This window comes from Alligator sinensis, unplaced genomic scaffold (assembly GCF_000455745.1).
Source record: "Alligator sinensis unplaced genomic scaffold, ASM45574v1 scaffold876_1, whole genome shotgun sequence".
NCBI classification, from domain to species: domain Eukaryota; kingdom Metazoa; phylum Chordata; order Crocodylia; family Alligatoridae; genus Alligator; species Alligator sinensis.
This window is the reverse complement of record NW_005841938.1, coordinates 3,365,215-3,372,371: the sequence shown is the minus strand read 5'-3', so window position 1 is coordinate 3,372,371 and position 7,157 is coordinate 3,365,215.

Genomic DNA, 7,157 nt, shown 5'->3' with positions numbered 1-7,157 from the left:
GAGCGGGGTGTCTGCCCGGGAAGGCGCCTGCAGAGTTCAGATGGGGCTGGGCTGGCTTTTGAGCTAAGAAAGGGCCAAAGAGGTAAAACTGGAAGGAGACGGAGGGGAAGGATCCTGCCCAGCATCGTCCGGTTGGGCCGCTGGCTTTTTTTTTTGGTGTTTCTTCCCGGGATATGTTAGTAGAAAAGGGGGTGGGGGTTGGTTTATGCTATACTATATATAGTATAGCATAATACATAGTACATGCTATAGTACATAGCATAATACATAGTAGTATATAGTATATATATAATATAGCATAATACATACATGCATGCATATACTATTTTATGTGTGTGTGTGTGCGCGTGTGTGTATGTATATATAAATCAGCAAGCTGCGATATGCTAGTAGAAAAGGGTGGGGGATTTATCCTTCCCTGGATATGTTAGTAGAAAAGGGAGCTGGGGTTGGTAATATATATATTCATATACATACGTGCATGCACTCTATCTATCTATCTATCTATCTATCATATGCTAGTGGAAAAGGGTGGGGGATTTTATAGAAGGGCTTGCCTATATATCTATCTATGCCTATGTCATCTAGACCCAGCTCTCTTTCCTGCCTATGCGGGGGGTCGGACTCGATGATCTATTGAGGTCCCTTCCGACCCTAACATCTATGAATCTATGTCTATCTATCCATTGATATCCATGTCTGTCCGTCCATGTCTATATATCTGTCTATCCATTGATATCCATGCCTATCTATCCATGTCTATCCATTGATATCCATGCCTATATGTCAGTCCATTGATATCCATGCCTATCTATCCATGTCTATCCTTCGATATAGATAGATATGCACATATGTATGTATATGTATGTGCCAACCCCCTTTTCTTTTCTCTCTCTCTCTCTCTCTCTCTCTTTCTCTGTGTCTTTCTCTCATTAGACCAACTATGTAGGTGAGCGAGAGGTTAGGGCACTTTGCACAGAAAGAGTGGTCTTTCTCGGGTCCAGGATGGGGAAAAAAGCAGAGACAACCCAAGCTAAAGAACAGATGGAACCATTACTTTAGCTGTACTCCACTATGCAATGAAAATAATATCTTAAAGAAATGGTGCTGGTCCGCTCCCCTGCTCAGATATGTGCTGTAGCATTGCCTGAGTTTTGCTTTTCTTTCTGTTCCTCTTCATTTTCTCCTCAATTTCAACTTTGCCTTTTCGTCTCCCTGTGTTACACAGAAATCTGGGGATGTGCTGTGAGGACATCGGGGAGATGTAAACTTTAGGTTAGATAATGGAAAACCTCTAAGCATCTCCCAGCTATTTTTGCAATATCGTGGGCTTCTGTTAATCTTCAACATCCGGCTATTTTGAGAAAACTTTGAACGCATCATTATGCTTGAGTTAATACAGTTGCATGAGATGTGACCAGAATATCATCTGTTTAATTGCCGAGAGGTCACTTCCATGTATCCAAATTCTGTATCTGTAAATGAATTGAAAAGCTGGTTTTGTTCTTTTGACTTAAATCAGTGCCGTCTGATTGTCCATTATGTTTCCGTGAACGATTGTAAACAGCGGTAGTTACACTTGCAGATGATTGGGAGCTTTATTTTGTGACGGGATTGTGTTTATCCTCTGTATTCTGGGAAGGAAATAATGGGCAACTAGACTGCATATCTTGAACTTTATGTAGAACTGATCTTTTAAAATTTATAATCCCATCTGAGTGTTTTTTTTCCTTTAGGCAGAAGGCAGGGTTAGGGTAGTACCTTAGAGATTGACTGCTACAGAACTGGTTTGTTTAGAGTCTTGGTTTTTATTTCTTCCTGTTGGGTTGTCCTGGCTGCTTTTGATGTCTTCTGCCTATTTCTTTGGTATTGACATGTGTAATCCCATTTAATCCACTCAGTTGCTGAGGCAGGTTTGTCTGTCCCTCCAATGTATTTTTCTAACTTTTTATCAACCAATGTTTTTTGGAAAAGTCACTTCAGCTCTCTTCCTTCTCTTGCACTTTGTGCCCTTCTATTCTTGCACTATAAGAAAGCACAAAAGAACACATTTTAAATGGATGGAAGGAAATGCATTAGGTTTAGAGTGGTTCAGTGTGTGTAATTAAGGCCAAAAATAGTTACCTCTAAAAGATTTTTAAAGCCTGTTTCTTGTGAAACTCTTAAAAGCATTTGCAGTTATTAATGAAGGTGAAAGCTTACAAGGGCTATCGCTTCAGGCTTCAAGGCATAATTCCACGTTTAAATGGAGTCAGTAATCAACTGAAATTCACAGCTGTCTTGTGGATGTTTTTTTCTTATTAGAGATTTGTCTATAACCCACTGCTAGCATATTGGATGCATGAAATGATCTAGGTTTGATTTTAACTTTTTTTTAAACCCTTTTAGTTTGTGAAGTATTGCTTTGGGATACCGCAATGTTCACTCTATGAACCCATCATGACACACTGTATAATTAAAAAAAACATTATTCTTGTAGTAGGACAGCTATCCTAGATTAGTCATCCTTAAAATTCATTTTACAGCATATGTTTTGATGGCTCAGGGAATTAAAAAAAATGCTAACTCTAGATGCCCTTTCTCTCTCTCTCTCTCTCAATTCTCCCCCCCCCAACTAATACAATAAGTTAATCTGTTCTTTATTAAAAGACTCTATTGCACATCTTAAACCCAATGTTCAAGGAGGTAGGTGGGTCTGTGTGTGTGTGCATAAGAAACAAAAGTTCTTGTTCCATCTGCATTTCTGTCCCCACCTGAAAAAATGACACTACTTGCTCTTATGTGTGATTCTTCAGTGCTCTTCAGAGACAAAGCCCTTAATTTTTCCTTTGGTGCAAGACCATTTTAATTGGAGAAATACTTCATTTTATAATTCAGTTATCATGAAATATGTTGTGTGTGCTGTAATGCTTCCACATTTCTTTGATTGATGCAGTTGACTGGTACCAGATAGGAGGAAGTCTTATATGGGGATTAATTTCCTTTAGGAGAGCCAACTGGGAAAACTTCCCTACCCTGGATAATGCAGTGTCTTGTCTCTAAACTAATGGTCCATTAACTTCATAAATACTAAGTTTTAGTAAAATTCAGCAGTCAAGAAAATGGGAATCCTATCCCATGCTGCTTTTTCTTGATGGGATCCCACTTGGTGCTGATGTTTATACAGAGTTCAAAAGAGCTGTGTGAGAGAAGTTGGCAGATCGAATGATCAAATGCTTTGTTGTGTGCCACTTCTGTGCTGTATGCAGGGAATGAACCAAATAGCAGTCTAACACTGAAAACTATTTTTCATGCTCAAACAGTGCTTTTGTAGATTCATTGAAGGAATTATTAGTATATGGTGCCAAAATCTGCCTCTTTAAAAAGAGTCTTTCATTGCTGGATTGATTATTGGAACTACCTGGTTTTGTGAACCATTGCTGTGTATCCCTTGATTTTCATGCGTCTGGCTTTTGTGTTGAGTAAATCTACACATTCAGTTCAGGAAAGTTCCCTTAAATAGAGGTGTAATAGATTCATATCACTCCTGATTCTGATTTCGGATCAGATTTAGGTTGAATAGATTGCATAAAGTTTTCATTTAAAGAGTGAGAGATTCTTCCAGACCCTAGTTTTCCACTTAAAAAAAAAAAAAAAAAAAAAGTGTTTGAGAGAAGATTAGCAGGAAAGGCAGATTTTGTCACATTGCAACATGTAGGAGATCTCTGTGTTATAGACAACAAAAAGCATTGGCCTTCCACAGAAGTCACCAGGCATCTTGTACACGCTGGTCCTTTAAACAAGGAGCTGAGAACAAGCATCCCGCGGTCACCTCTAACCTGGGACACTGGATCTAGAAAGCAATTCTCCTACTTTTCCATCTCAATGCTACATATGCAAGTCTAATTTTATGTGCAGGGATAATTGTCTGAGCTTGCCTCTTACATGATGTTGAAATGACTTTTCCAGTGATCAGTAACATTTGCCTTCATGATAAACTCTTCATAATAAACTCCCTTCCTCAGGTCTGTTTTCTTCCTGCACTGGACAAAAATAACAGAACTCGTCAAACTCCTAACGAAATTAGCAGAAAGGAAATGAACTTGGCTGTTTCTCAGGACTGCCTCAGAGCTTGCTATAGACGAGTCACAATAATGTTGTAAAGAAAGGCCCATCTTCAGCAACTTAAGCCATTTACAGTTGTAGCTTACTGATGAGGAACAGACTTAAATTTGGTACAGATGGAGATCCTTTCGGATGCAAGACAGATTTTTAGCAAATAGCTGTCATTCAAATTGTGCTGCTTTTCAGGGAGAGCTGGAGATGATCCGTACTGTGAAGGGGGAGTAGTTTAATTGACCCATGTAAAAATATGAAATCTAGATGCTAACATATCTATACTTTGGGTGTAGCTACATGTGCTATTAATGTACCTGAATAAACTCGGGCACAGTTCATGCCAGAGTCAGCTCCTTCCCGGGCGCAGCATCTTTACGTGCACCCAGGACCACAGCAATTCGAGCTGAGGATAAGTAGCCCTGGGCTGGCAGGGGATGGTGGCAGTGACAGGTGGCAGAGGGGCTGGCTGGGGCATGAGAGGGCTACAGTGCGGGGCTAGGTGGTAGGCAGCCCCTGTACTGTAGCACCCTTGTGCCCCAGCCATCTTTGGTCACAGTCTACATACGTGTTTGAGCACATGCAGTTACTCCGCTGTATGATAGTGCTCGTTCCAGACAGATCTATCCTACAGCAGAGTTGATTAATTTACCATGCACTAATAGACACACATGTAGACTGGGATGCTTTATTGCAGAACTAATTAGTCAGCTGCAGTAAAGCACACGTGTAGGTGCACCATCTTTCTGCTTAACTTCTCCGAAAGAATGCATTTTAGGTAGGAGCTTAATTATGGCTGGAAGGCACAAGGAAACTGTTGTGAAATCTTGGCTTTCTAGAAATGTAGACTGGGAGGTGATGGGACCAAGTAGTCATTATTAGGTCTAGTTTTGATTCTTGCTCTGTCATAGACTCATAAAGATCATTCAGTAAAAGGGAAGGATGAGAGTATGTCATATAAACCACGCCTGAAATTGTCTGTGGGTCTCGAAGTAGATTTGGAAATGGTTCTAAAATTTTGCAGCCATAAAAGGAAAATATGAATGTTTAACTGTGTATTTGTGGGGGGAGGAAAGATGTAAATATGTATGTAAATAGATTGTTATTTCCTAAAGATACAATCTGCAGATATAGTTGCTCCTAGTAAGAGAAGGGTCAGGCCTATCTCCCACTATTCACCAAGGCTGCTGCTATTATAAACGTTTTGCTACAGAGATCTTTTACTTTCTCTGTGCGTGCGCTGCAAATAGCTATAGATGAGGGGATAGATTGAAAAACTTCAAATAGGCTCCTGGAGCCTTCTAGAAAAAAAGTAGATACTTGTGAAGATTTCTAAACTCCAAGGCCAGGTGTGCGTTAAGGTATTCTATCAGCATAAAGTTGTCATGTAGTCTAAAAATGTTGTAAAATGCCCTTGTGAAGTTATAGGCACAACAGCAAAAATGTGCTTTTGCCGGTGTAGCTGAATTCATTCAGAGAACTGAAATAAGCTGTTGGCAAAACACGTGTAACTGTTCCTTCTTGCCACTAGGGGCATATCCTGGAATAGTCCCATTAGAAAATCCTTTTTAGTAAAAATCAAGCCGTAGTGAAAATCTTTCTCAGTTCCTCGGGTGAATGCATTGTGAGGTCCATTATCTCCCAGGCAGATGGTTCTCTTCCTTTCATCTAGGTCAGCGCTTCTCAACTAGGTGCCACAGCACTTGAGGTGTGCCAACACGATTCACCAGATAAATCCAGGGATTTCAAATAGGAATCCATGGTGCTAAAAGCCTTCTGAGCTATTGTGGTCTTTCTGAGGTCTTTGCAGCAGAATTGCTCTATTATTGCTCTGTATTAAAACAAAAATAGTGAAAACTCAAACCTGATATTTTCTGAGGTCTACAAAGGTTGAGAACCACTGATCTGGTTGATCAAATTGCAACTGATAATGGGATGCTGTACTAGAGAAGCATTTCAAACTTATAAATATCCCATAAATCATTTATAGCTTGGTTGTTTTGCAGAGGTTAATATTGCAGTTCCTCTAATACACAAAGCCTTAAAGTTGACTTTTGTTTCTGTGTGTAATAAGGCCTCTAAGGTACCACTCTGGTCCTTGGAGAATTTTAGTAAAATCATTCTAGATGTAATCAGTAGAAAGAGTCTCCTGTGGGTTTGAACCCACTTAACTGTGAGAGAGCACTTTAATTCTGCACACTCAAATAAGCCCACAAATGCTTTATTTTTAACAGCTTTCTTTCCAAGTTGGGAAAACTAAGTGAATACTTTGCTCCATCTCTACAGGATGTTGAAGTAATCTTTAACAGCTGCTGAACATAAGAATAAAGATGGAGAACCAAGCATCAGTTCCTCTTTTTAATGTTCTGTAAATAGGTACATGTGACAGTCCAGTTATTGTCTTGTGCGAGTAGGGGGGACAGAGACCAAGACAAGTGTGTATACCTGCTAAATCCTTCATTGTTAGAGCATTAGTGTAGTTGGTTTAACGGTAAACATTCAGTACAGGTGGCCATAAGTGCTCATTTGTGAGTGCCTGCCTTAGTGCTTTGTATCATCCCTTTGCAGAGAACTCAGAAAAATGCAACTTTCTCTAAAGATTACATTTCAACTGGTCCAATCTGGGGAGAGATTTTGATATTGCACTTCATTTATTTGGATTGCTTACTACGTAGTATAATTTAAATAGCCTATTTATACCAGTGAAAAAAGAACATGAGTGCTAAGGGTAAACTTGCTCTGACTTTTGATCTGTGGATGGAGCTGAATATTTATTGTGATTCACAAAGGGGGATCTCTGGTCAAAAGAATTAACTTCCAAATGCCACAACTTTGGCGTTTAGTCTGAGAACAAAAGATAGAAATATCTGTGGTATCAAAATAAGACTGTTGTTGGTTTAAGAAACCCAGCAAAAAGCACAAATGTTGGCAAGAAGCTTATAAAAGGGCATATTTACAAAGTAGTTTTGAGCTTTGAGCAAATGTTTGCATGCATTATGAAAGTGCATGCATGGCTCTTTTCTGCTGGGTGCCTTTTGGGAGCCTTTGAGACACTCAGTCAT